Source organism: Paramisgurnus dabryanus, chromosome 20, assembly GCF_030506205.2.
Source record: "Paramisgurnus dabryanus chromosome 20, PD_genome_1.1, whole genome shotgun sequence".
NCBI classification, from domain to species: domain Eukaryota; kingdom Metazoa; phylum Chordata; class Actinopteri; order Cypriniformes; family Cobitidae; genus Paramisgurnus; species Paramisgurnus dabryanus.
Window position 1 is genome coordinate 12,699,439 of NC_133356.1, and position 13,745 is coordinate 12,713,183.

A 13,745-nucleotide genomic window follows, 5' to 3' on the forward strand; every position below is an offset into this window, starting at 1 on the left:
ACCCCAAATCTAACCCAAACTTCAAGCGACAATGATTTAAAAACAATACATAAAATGACACGAAAAAGAAAGTCATGCCACGGACATGAAGAAAAAAGCATTCATGCTCAAGGCATGAAAAAAGCTGAATTTTCAACCCAGTCTCACCCCATTTCGTCAATATTTGACAACACTTGACCATTCGTCATATGTTGACGTGAAGGGTATACCTTTCGCGTCATTTTTTGACGAACTGGGGACTTCAATACTATTACGTCCGTTGCATTCTCTTTCCTATTTTATTACCATTTGCGCGTCGGTTTAGGGTTAGATTTACATAATGGCATCCCTACCCAAACCTAACTCTAACCCCAACGCCAGGTGACAACTGTTTCTAACCCCAACGCCAGGTGACAACTGTTTAATTTCGCGTACACTGTTTAATTTCGCGTACACTGTTTAATTTTGCGTAATCTAACCCTAAACCGACGCGCAAATGGTAATAAAATAGGAAAAAGAATGCAACGGACGTAATAGTATTGAAGTCCCCAGTTCGTCAAAAAATGACGCGAAAGGTATACCCTTCACGTCAACATATGACGAATGGTCAAGTGTCGTCAAATATTGACGAAATGGGGTGAGACTGTGTTAGAATTTTGTGCCATGGACAGGGCCGGTTCTAGATATTTGGAGGGCCTAGGCAAAATTTATGTTGGAGGCCCTATACACCCCTCTAATTGTCAGAATAATATGAGAACGTGTTTTTCTACCTCGTAAGAAATCATTTAAGCACTACAGTTATTAAAATTTTTTTTCCCCATTACTTTTCCTTTTTATGTTTTTAGCAACAAATTGATTAACTTTATGTTAAAATTTTATTAGAAATTATGCAAAACCACATGTATTAAACATTTTAAAGCAGTCAAATTTATTAAAAACACCTTTTTGGGATAATTTCCAAAGAGTAAAATTAAAAAGACAACAGTACATTGCAAAAACCCTAACCGTAAAAAAAATACAGGTGAACACCTCCTAGAAAAGTTTTATTGTTTTTTATTTTAGCTGGGTATAAAAAAGAATTTCCCTCTTACTGAACCAATATACAGTATAAAGTTATCTATCAGACTATGTTCATAGATGGCAATACCTTTTTATAGGCTACCTTAAATATCCATACAAATCAGCTGCCACTAGAAGTTAAACATACAAACTACTTTCATGATTTCAAAACTAAAATAAAGGGTAGAGGACTTAAAAGATACACAGACAGTTTACTTTAGGTAACGCCATTTTTGTTTGCTGTTTGACTTTAAATACCACCATTTTTAACTTGACTATTTTGATAGTCAGCTCCCAATGCAATGCTATCGTGCACACGCATTCAAAGTGTCTAAACAGAGTCAGCAACACTCAAGTTTGATCTGTCCTGAAATTACATTGATACACAGAACAAAGCCAAGTTTATTTTTAAAATGCATTATTTCAAAATACCTGCATCATATACTGCACTGTCTTTGCATGACGCTTTTGCGAAGCAGGAAACAAAAGACGTGATAGCCGCTTTCAGTCACTTAAAGTCGGTCAGCTGCAGCGATTTGAATGCTGTTTATCTAGGCTTCTTTAACTTCACGAGTCATCTGCCTGCGGTTCTTGCGGTGTCAGCGCAGCATAAAGTTGAACTCACCTTAAAACTTTATTTAATGCTGTCAGTAGTGATTGTCGAACTAGCGCACATGGACTTAGCAGTTATGGAGGCCCCCCTTCCAAGCTTGAGGCCCTAGGCATTTTCCTACTCTGCCTATAGGTAGCACCGGCCCTGGCCATGGACATGAATAAATTAGTCACATTTTTTGTGACTATAACACGATTTGCCATGAGATCTTGTTGTTCCTGTTTCCTAATGTTATAAAGCTTGGAAGAGCAAGGACTTTTTTTTAAATAACTTTGTTTGTGTTTGTCTTAAAAAGATATTCACACTCTTAGAACGAATGCGTTAAAAACAACACATTACTGTTGATTCTGGGACAACACAATAAATGCGTTGTCCCAGAATCCACCCATCTCTGTGTTATTATTGAAACAACAAATTAACACAACTTGTGTTTTATTTAAACACAAGTTCAACACAAAATGTGTTAAAATTACACACAATGTGTTAAAACCTTAATGCACAAAGATGTGTAAAAAAATTAACACATCCTTTCTAAGAGTGCATGTGCACATTGAGGATAGCTTGAGGGTGATGGGTAAATCATGGGGTAATTTTCACTATTCACTGAAGTACCCCCTTAAATGTAGTTCTAAACGTAGGTTCGGGAGGAGCCTAAACATTCAGGCCTGTCAATCATTGTTATGAGCGTATAGCTGCAATTATCCCTCCTCCTCCCCATCTTTTCCTTCACTGCTCTCTTTCTTCCTCTGTGCAGTTCTGTTGCAGGGGCGTTGAACTTGGGGCTCGCTCAGGTTTCTCTGAAAGTTCAGAGCTCAGGTACAGAGCTCCCTTTGAGGACAGCAAGCCAAGTTCGTTTACCATTAATCATAAGATTCTGAATGCGCAGGCAAAGTACTGAACTATATTTTGGGGATGGATTTGAACCCAAATGTGAGCAAAACCTTATCAATACATCCCTTTGGGGACATCCTCAATCTTTATAAAAATAAAGTAAATAAAGTTACATTTTTTAAATGGTCAAAATGCCAGTTGTCTCTTAGGGTTAGAGTGTGGGTTAGGTTATAGTTAATTGCCCTAATGTGGGACAATTTTAGATTTTTAGACATCTGTGAAATGAAATTCCTATTTGATGATTGCTCACCCTCATCCATGACTGGTCATTTAAGAGGTCATGCAATTTTTATTTTTGTGATATTATAGTTTTACTAGCATTTATGTATTTTTGGGTGACCTCCAAACACTACAACTTAGGTGTCCTACATAAGGCAGTGTCCCACTTTAGGGCAACTCACTCTAACTAGTGCTCTATAAAAACTATAGAAATCTATAGAATGTTTTTGTTTTTAATGGTGTTTGTGTGTTAGTTGATGTTTACAAGTTTTTCATCTTACTGTGACATTTGAGAGAAGTCGCATTATAATACAGGTTTATGAATAATCCGATGTTTTTGTTTCTGACATTCTACAGGCTAAAATACAGCTTCATCCTTTACACTGCAAACAAATTAAACAGGATACGGAGAACAGATGGAGAAATCTATAAAAACATCTGTAATATTTACCAGTAAGTCTTCAATACTCTTCGCAATTTTTTTGTATTTAGAAAAGACCCACATGCTTAAATTCATTCTATGTCCAACATGATCTCACGGAAAATTGTGTTAAATTTACGAAAATTTTTATTAATTTATTTGTGTCCATGGCATTAAATTAAGCTTTTTTGTGCCTTGAACACAAATGTCTTTTTCATGTCACGCACACAAATTTCTATGAATAGTTTTGTGTGTCCGTAGCACAACTTTCTTTTTCGTGGCATTTTATGTATTGTTTTCTCATTTTTTCCACTATTTTTAAATCATTGTCGCTTGGGGTTAGATTTGGGGTTTGGGTTAGGATATACTTTTATATATTGGTTTCTACATGTTTTTTTTCCGCTTTTAAAACTATTCTCGCCTGGGGTTAGAGTTGACCCCAAATGACAATGGTAAGAAAATACATAACAATGAGAAAACAATACATAAAATTAAACGAAAAAGAAAGTCTTGCAATGGACACGAAAAAGACTTTCGTGCTCAAGGCACAAAAAAGCTGAATTTCGTGCCACGGACATAAATAAAAAAATAAAAAAGTCATGACTATAACACGACTTTCCTTTAGATCAGTCTGTCGATGTCATGACAATACAACTGTGTTTCTTCAATAATTAACATAATTCATGGCCACAGGATCTCAGGACATAATCTAAGATTATGCATCTGGGTCATTTTCAACCCAGCATTGGGTCAAAAAAGGATGAGCATAGACGCTGGGTTAAATTAACCCAGAAAATGTTTATTTGACCCAACAGTGGGGAAAAACAGCCCAGCATTTTGTAGTGAAACAACCAGCATAGGTTAAATTACAACACAAGGTAGAGCTGAAGATCTTTGCCCGAACCCGACGGGACCCGTCGGGACCCGACGGGCTCCGGCGGGTTCGGGCTTCATTTCTAACATTTTACACGGGCTCGGGCTTCCGCTCCGGCTTTGTGAGGTAAATGACCGGTCAAGTTCAAATCAGTAGCGCAGGATCGCGCTGAATTCATTTACAGTGGATTTAATGATTTTCCTCATCAAAAACATGTAGCCTAATCTTGGTGAGTAGGTTTTTCAATGTATAACTAAATATTAATCGAGTCTTACATAATTTAGACAGAGGATATAGACTAATGTTGGCAGTAATGGAGAGAAGTGCCGACGCAAATTCCGCGGAGCCTGCCTCTTAATTTCGTTATTGCCAAATACCCATCTTAATTCAGAATGTATTATCTTAATTTAATTCGTTAAGAAATAATAATTTTATTGGCATATTTATAGTGTATTGCATAAGCCTATTTAGAATGAGATGTTACAATGTTACATATTACTTATTTCTTTGTTTCAACTTCCAAGTGGCGTGTAGATTATTAGTCATGAATAAATAATGTTAAAACCTGTGTAAATTTCTCATTTTTGACAAAAGCTGTGTGTGTGCGCACATTTAAATAATGTCGGGCTGTAAACGGGTTCGGGCTTTTAAAAAGCTGTCAATCTAAATGTACGTTCGGGTTCGGGCTGCATTCTGTCGGGCTCCGGACATTTCGGGCCTAACTTTTAAGGCCCGATTACAGCTCTAACACAAGGTCCCTTTTTAACCCAACACTGGGTTGAAATAACTGAACATTTTTTAGTGTAGGTGCTGAAGAGGGGTAAATTCAACCGTGTCTGATATTACTGTAGTATGTGCTCACCCCGCCTGGACTAGTACCTTCAATCTTTGTTTAAATAATTACATGCAGCTTGTCATGTGCAAAGATTGGAAAAATTGGCAACGTGGCATTTCTGTATGTGTAACAGAGTTTGCGATGTAGTACTTGTATGTTTTCTCTAACTTGTATTGTGTATCTTGTGCTTCTTCACACATCAGATTTAATGAATGTCATTTGTTCTACCCAACACAATGCAATTACTGTTTTTGTCATTTTAATAGTTAGAAATGCTGTTAGTGTTTAGTAGCTTAATTACTTTCTTGGTTCTTTGAGAAGTGATTACACATAGTTTATCATTTCATTTTTATTATCAATTTGGTATAACAGTTGCAGTATATTTTTAGATGCTAAAATGCCATGTTCAAATTGATGGGTTATTTTCAACCCAGCATTGGGTCCAAGGGGGATGAACCCAGCTCGATGGGTTGTAATTTAATATAAACCCAGCGGCTGGGTTCACCCCTTTTTGACCCAATACTGTATTAAAAATAATCCTGCATTTTTTTTAGATTGTATATTGGACAATATTAACTTTTCTAAAACTTGCATGCTTACCTTGTGAGTAAAGTAATAACCACCAGTTGATTTAGTTAGAGCGTCTTAAAGGAATTTACAGGGATGTTGTAATTTTATTTCAATTGACAGCGGAGTCTCTGGAGACCTGGAAGTTAATGTACAGTCAACCCTAACTTAAAGTGATTACTAATCTCGTTTCTTACGCAGTCTTTAATCAGATTGTTGGTGGTTTGTGTTTGATGACCATAATGAGTGAGTGGGAAACAGATCAATGGCACCATATAGATCAATTCCAATAAGGTGCACGACCGCTTCTGCACTTCAATGCGACAAAGCAACCTAGGAAATTTAATCACATATCTCAAACCGACCTAACTCTGACCTCTGATAAAGAGTGGTAAATGTTTCTCTCAAGCTCTAAACATGCTGTGGGGACATCACTGAACCATGTTGCTTTTTTGTGGAAGTGTATCAGACTTAAATGTCTAAAGGCTGTTTGAGATAATTGGAGGAAAATGTGGACTCCCTCCATCTTTTTGGTCTTTCATCACATCTTTCTTTTTTTCTCTTTACTTTCAAATTTCTTCCAATGTTTTACTTTCACCCCATGAAGCCAATATAGCCAGAAGCTAATAAGACGACTCATCTCTCTCACTAAGAAACTAAAAAGCTGTGCACAAAATTAAAAGAAAAATAAATGATCTTCCCCACAGCACCGACAGCCAGAGGGGCCAAACTGAGCTGCTGTTTTGGTTCAGTGATGGAAGAAAAACAGAGAAATTTGCATGTGGTTTATGGGGTTATAAAAGCAATGGAGATCATCTCTTTCTTAGTTTCTTAGATGTGCTTTCAGTCTTCCCATATAAGCATAATTTAACTCTGCACCATATTCTCCAGAGAGCTGATCACCATAAAAATCCTCAGGTCCACTAAGAAAGGTATTAAAACTAAATGTTATATTCAAACGAACAGATTGGACATTTGCTTAAATGCCGTAGAATCTGTTTTTATGTCCAACATTATAACTTTAATGATCAGTGCGGAGTTGGTGAAACTGTACTGAAGTCCAGTCCAGCAGACACTAATCTATACTCTAGGGGACACCTCATGGTTATGACAAAAATTTAAGTGTCTGAATTCATTTCCACAAGGGCCGATAACTTCATTAAGACATAGACAACAGCTCCAGCTGTTCCAGAAAATTAATTTCAAGGGCATAGCTGCAGTTTCTGGATCGTAAACTTGTTTTTGCTTATGTCACGTAGAGCCAAAAAAATTTCTCATTTATCTTCAAAGTGACTCTTCAAATAACATCAGCTTTGAGCTAAGAGGCTGTTTACACCGCGAATTAAGATGGGTTTTGGTCGATTGGCTGTTCAAACACATTCGACCACACGCGCATCTATACCACAAAAGCAATCCGGATGAATACCTCTGAATATATTCGACAATGGTCGACCTCTAAACGTTTCACACTTCGTTTACACCAGTATTTAGCATTGTACACTTGTGATCTGATCAGCCAAGATGCATCTTAATACCTGGTATAAACACATATATATATATATAAACTGTGCAGCCCTATGGTACTTTGTCACCATTATGCTATTAACATTTTTCTATCTGTTTATGTGGGCATAAAATCTGTTTTCAGAGTTTTAAAGGGACGCTCCACTTTTTTTTGAAAATATACTAATTTTCCAGCTCTCCTAGAGTAAAACATTTGATTTTTACCTTTTTGAAATCCATTCAGCTGATCTCTGTGTCTGGCGCTACCACTTTTAGCATAGCTTAGCACTATCCATTGAATCTGATTAGACTATTAGCATTGCGCTAAAAAATAATCAAAGAGTTTCGATATGTTTTCTATTTAAAACTTGACTCTTCTGTAGTTAGTCTGAAGTAGCCATCAGAGGATGGGTACATGGTCGTCATAAACAGATGGACATGCTCAGAAACAATGCTCAGGTAGGCTGTGGCATTTAAATGATGCCCAATTGACACTAAGGGGCCTAAAGTGTGCCAAGAAAACATCCCCCACACCATTACACCACCACCACCAGCCTGCACTGTGGTAACAAGGCATGATGGATCCATGTTCTCATTCTGTTTACGTCAAATTCTGACTCTATCATCTGAATTGTCTCAACAGAAATCGAGACTCATCAGACCAGGCAACATTTTTCCAGTCTACCAATTTTGGTAAACTCGTGCATATTGTCACCTCTTTTCATATTTGTAGTGGAGATGAGTGGTACCCGGTGGGGTCATCTGCTGTTGTAGCCCATCCGCCTCAAGTTGTGCGTGTTGTGGCTTCACAAATGCTTTGCTGCATACCTCTGTTGTAACAAGTGGTTATTTCAGTCAAAGTTGCTCTTCTATCAGCTTATATCAGTCGGCCCATTCTCCTCTGAGCTCTAGCATCAACAAGGCATTTTCGCCCACAGAACTGCCGCATACTGGATGTTTTTCCCTTTACACCATTCTTTGTAAACCCTAGAAATGGTTGTGTGTGAAAATCCCAGTAACTGAGCAGATTGGCACCAACAACCATGCCACGCTCAAATTTGCTTAATTCACCTTTCTTTCCCATTCTGACATTCAGTTTGGAGTTCAAGAGATTGTCTTGACCAGGAATGTCTTGACCTAAATGCATTAAAGCAACTGCCATGTGATTGGTTGATTAGATAATTGCATTAATGAGAAATTGATCAGGTGTTCTTAATAATCCCTTTGGTTACTTTCAATAGCAGGGAACTATTTTCGGGCACTGCGTAATATCATTGTGCCTCCTGCAGCAAAGTTCTTGATTATTATGCCCGAATGAAAGTATTGTTCCTAGCCATATCTGCCTAGAAATTTTTTTATTTTCTGTCGGTCTTAGTACACGATGTAACCACAGAAAAGTCAAGTTTAAACTAGGAAAAAAATCATGACTCTTTGGTTAATTTTTAGCACAAGGCTAATGATCTAATCAGGTTTAATGGATTATGCTAAGTTATGCTAAAAATGGTAGCATCGGACCCGGAGATCAGCTGAATGGATTCCAAAACGGTTTAATGTTTAACTCTAGGGTAGCTGGAAAATTTGCATATTTTCCAAAAAAGTGGAGTGTCCCTTAAATAATATTCAATGTGGTTATAAAATTAAATGAATGAAATTATGACTGCAGGCTGTCACTTTGGAACCACTTTGATATTGCTCAAACATTTAAAACATCAATTAAACTTAATTTTTTCGTTTTATGTGGATTATCTGATTCCATCATTGTTCTGTAGTACATTTTCTTATTTATTTGAAGCAGTAATGCATTTTGTTAAATAAAAGGTATATTAAATGTTTCTCTCTGTCCATCTATCTTTACCCTCAGTAAACAAATTTACTGTACCAAACTATGATAAAGTAAAATTGTTTAGCACCCTTGGGAGTTCTAGACATGGGCAGAGGTGGAAGAGAGAGATTGACATACTGTAGAGATAGAGAGAGCGTGGTTCAGTTTGTTTATCTGAAGGTTAATTACTTTGATAAGCAAAGCGGTCAAGCCGGCAGAGGTTTCCATACAGCATCCTGTGTGTGTGTGTGTGTGTGTGTGTGTGTGTGTGTGTGTGTGTGTGTGTGTGTTTGTGTTTCTTGAAGGCAGGGTCTGTGCGTCAGTATGTTTGTTTGTTTGGATGTGTGCGATGCAGATTTCTGCAGTATAACAGCTCTAACATGGCAAGTCCTGCTGCAATGCGGTGTTTGAGTATGTATGTGAATGTAAATGCAATACTTTCTTTTATTTATTGCAGAATAAAGTGCTAGGTCATTAACATTCCCCCAGGCCATCTGTAGATAAAATAAGTGAAAGTGCCGGTGAATCATTTAAATCAAGAGTTTCATGAGGTGGACCTATTGAATTTTGATGATGATGCTTTTATAATGCTTTCTCTGAGCTTGTGTTAGGCCCAGAACAGACATTTCACTGAATGCTTTGATGATTTTATCTCAGGTGATTGTTCTGTGAATGAGTTTCTACATCATAGAGTTCATTTTAGATCGTTACATTAAACCCATCACACGCTTAATATACACTACCCACAATGCAACACATTTGATGTCCTTTCTGAACTTATTCGGTAAAATAATGTCTTTGCAGGATTGAGATATGAAAACCAACAGATTTTCATTAAAGGGATAGTTTGGCCAAAAATGATATTCAACCCATGATTTACTCAACCCCAAGCCGTCCGAGATGCATATGTCCTTCATTTTTCAGACGAGCACATTTTCAGTTATTTTAGAAAATGTTTTAGATCTTTCAGTTAATCAAATGTAAAGTTACACGGTCCATTCCTTCAAGTTAAATAAATGTGCATCCATCCTTCACAAAATAAATCCAAACGGCTCCATAATGATTAACAAAGACCTTCTGGCGGTAATCCGCTGTTTTGTTGTAGAAATATCAATTTTTAAAACTTTGTAAACGAAAATAACTAGCTTCCGGTAATGCCACCATCTTAGACTCTGTATTCAGGAGAGAGTGTCAGTGTAGTGTACGCATTTTTTCTTAGTGACGTATGACAAATTCGGAGGGCGGAGGCACAGAGCAGCAGCACAGAACCCTCCGTAAACTGCATACGCTCTTATCTTGAATGCGGACGCATCTAAGATGGTGGCGTTACCGGAAGCTAGTTATTTTCGTTTATAAAGTTTCAATTATAGATATTTCTACAACAAGCGGCGCGGGTTACCCTCAGAAGGCCTTTGTTTATCAACGTGGAGCAGATTGGATTTATTTTATGGATGTACATTTATTGGACTTGAAGGAGTTGACCCTGTAACTTTACATTTGATTAACTGAAAGATCTAAAACATTTTCTAAAATAACTGAAAATGTGTTCGTCTGAAAAACGATGGACATATGCATCCCGGACGGCTTGGGGGTGTGTAAATCATGGGTTTAATATCATTTTTGGCCGAACTATCCCTTTAAATCACCATGTGTACCACAATGACCAGTGATATTGATTCACCTTTCCACACTGCTCACTCTCTGTAATTATTGTATTGATTATAATTAATCAGTCATTAGTCATCGATCACAACACAAACTGCCTCTTACACGCCACTTACACAAATTTGTCTAATCTCTGAATATACATAGTTTTCGTTACTATGTGATAGAGTGATTGTGGGAGAGGGATTGATTTATAAGATGCCATGTGTTACATTATTAATGACAGCAGGAGAACATGAACAAATGTCTTGCTCTGTTCATCTGCTCGGGATCTTTATTCTCCCCTCTCCTCTTCAACAGTAAACTCTCTTCCATAAAAACATAGTTTTACTGCAGTACCATAACTCAGCTTTAGTGTTTGTAGTAAACTACAAATTTACAACTGTAACATTAACCATATTTCAATGTTACGTTTGTAGTTAAATTATGGGTAAAATGCTGTTTCTGTATACAGTCTTACTGGTTTGGCACAAACATATGGATGAGTAAATAATGGCTTTGATTACAACCACTTTTATTTCCATGATCTGACATATTTTAACAGGATATTTAGTAAGGAAACATGATTGGTGATCTGGAGCCAAGTGGTGGGAGGGGTTTAAGATGGAAAATGGATGATTTGTGATGTCACCCAGAATTACACAATATCAGAAACAATGCATAAATCTTTTTTTAATGGGGAATTAATCTAAAATGGGTTCATTTTTTATTTTATGTTGATCTGAAACAGTATTATGGATAATACAGTATCAATCTTCTCTCTGTTTTCCATCTGTGTTATTTATATGGTCTGTCAGAGGAAAGTAGTGAAACCGAATGGCTATTTTATTTTGACCTTTAGTTGTCCTCTCTCAGAACCCTTTAACAACATTCTTCACTCTGTCTCTTCCACCCTGCCTCTCTTTCCATTTAATTTCTCTGCTGAACGGTCTGGTGGCATTTGAAGATTCCTGCTGGGCCGAAGAAGATGGAATATGTTAGAAAAGAAAGTGCCTTTTCATTCTTTTTCATGAAAGGGTGTATGTTTTCTAGCCTGTGCTCTTTACATTGATCAATAATCCATGGGCTCAGGGGAGAGGTCTCTGTATGATGGTGTATGTGTGCGTGTTCGGTGAAAAAGATAAAGACAGAATTTTCTCTTGCAGATGGACGTGGGGAGCTGCAGGAGGCCTTCTGCCAGTCCACTCATCCTTATGTTAACGAAATTATTATGCTGTCTCATAGCTTTAGTTTTGGTTTGTCTCATGGTCTTAATATTTGAGTTTCAGAGGAATTTTGTTGGTGACTGGTGCAGCTCACTAGAAATCATTACTTTTTGCAGTCATACTACATCTATTTCTACCCAAACATAAAAAGTGCACATAAAGCTAGCCTTATGTGTGAAAAACAACAAATAAAAAATAAAGGTGCTACACGATGCCATAGAAGAACCAGTTTTGGCTTTATAGTTTTATAATCTTTCAAGAATGTTTAAAGGGACACTCCACTTTTTTTGAAAATATGCTCATTTTACAGCTCCCCTAGAGTTAAACATTTGATTTTTACTGTTTTAAAATTGAAAGTTGCCTAAGGGAATATTTTCAGGTGCTGCGTAATATCAGTGCGCCTGCTGCAGCCATGTTACGGCAGCAAAGTCCTTGATTATTAGGAATGAGAGTATAGTTCCTAGCCATATCTGCCTAGAAAATCGCAACTTTTAATTTTCTGTCGGTCTTAGTACACGATGTAACTACAGAAGATTCAAGTTTTAAATAGGAAAATATCAAAACTCTTTGGTTAATTTTAGCACGATGCTAATGGTCTAATCAGATTCAATGGATTATGCTAAAAGTGGTACCACCAGTCCTGGATATCAGCTGAATGGATTCCAAAACGGTAAAACTCAAATGTTTCACTCTAGGGGAGCTGGAAAATGAGCCTATTTTCAAAAAAAGTGGAGTGTGCCTTTAACTCTCTCTTTTTACCTCTCTCTCTTTCTGACCTTTTTGCTGCCACAGTTCAAAGCATCACCCGTAATAGACATGAATCAGTAATTAAAGCACTCACACACATAGACACACGCCGTTATAAACTGCTGATCTAACTTTAAGAGCTATGTCTGTGATGCAGGAGATTTGCAAGCAGTATGTGGGAGATGAATGACTCAACAGCCGATCTGTGACATCAGAGCTCCATGATCATGTTGCTTTACTTGGCAGGAAAGTGATTTTTCAATCCATAATTATTATTCACTATATGGAGAGCTTATTACACTCTTTCATTTTACCACTCCATTTTCAAGCTGCAGAGACGAATATACAAGAGTGAATAAAAATGAACGTATAGGCTATAGGTATATGATAAAATTTCGAGAACGTTTACACATTTTTCAGGTTAAAGTCCATCCATTTCCTATTTGATCTATTCCTGATGATTTGCAGGGTTACGCACTGTGTCTTCTTTTCACACAACCAGTAAATTGATGCTTGAAAATAAACCATTAAGAACAAGAGTCTGTGCATGTATATGGCTGAGATGCTATGTGTGTGTATCGCGATGTGCGTTTAATAAGACTGTCTGCCTATTTTCAGTAGGGTTTGGTCAAGCAGGTCTGCAAGGCAAGAGGTTAATGAAGGAAGTTAAGACACGGCTAAATTACTCACACATCGCCAGTCCTTCATCAATTTATCACTGACCTCTACCTCTGCTCTAATTACCCACTGGTATTAATACTTTACTATATATATATATTATTAGGCATGGGTCAGTTAACAGTTTCAATACTGAGGTTTTAAAAACATTTTCTGCGATACCGTTTCCAAGAGCTGTGTAAAAAGACTAGCTGTTTACATTTGATTTATTAATCTTACATAAATTATACATATGTTGAGCACTGCTATAAGGTAGTTCGCTGTGTAGGTTTGAGAGAGGGCTGTGTGTTGTTCATCATTACTAAACAGCTTTTGGGCGGTTTTATTTTTCAATACAAGCTATAAGAGTTTTAAGTGAAGAATGGAGCACTTTGATCTGTGACATATGAGTGTTGAAGTTCATTGAAAATGTATAAAATATCCACTTCAATACGGATGCTACAGATTTTGTTCATATTTATACTGGGCCTGAGGCACAGGTACTGCAGGAAGATAAGTAAAAGACCGTAGGGTTTCACTGTGAGTAGAGTCTTTGTGAAAGGACTCGGAGTTCATCTTTAATCTCTGTGTATTTTTAGGGGCTTTGAGAGAGTCATGGGACTCCTTATAGTGACCTATACAGAATGCATTTTCTATTTTAAAGCAAATAGAAATAGAAGTTTTTTTT

At 37.1% G+C, this 13,745-nt stretch overlaps 1 protein-coding gene across 2 annotated transcripts in view; it reads left to right on the top strand.

The window, feature by feature from the left end:
• The window catches only part of kcnf1b (potassium voltage-gated channel, subfamily F, member 1b), a 46,921-nt gene that overhangs the window by 29,535 nt on the left and 3,641 nt on the right, over nt 1-13,745 (top strand). Inside the window, exon 3 of one of the 2 annotated variants that reach the window (XR_010547008.2) lies at nt 2,406-2,456. The exons of the other annotated variant lie outside the window; for it this stretch is intronic. The gene's annotated coding sequence lies outside the window, so the exon portion shown is untranslated. Of the gene's footprint in view, nt 1-2,405; nt 2,457-13,745 lie in introns of those variants that run through there. 2 annotated transcript variants of the gene reach the window in all.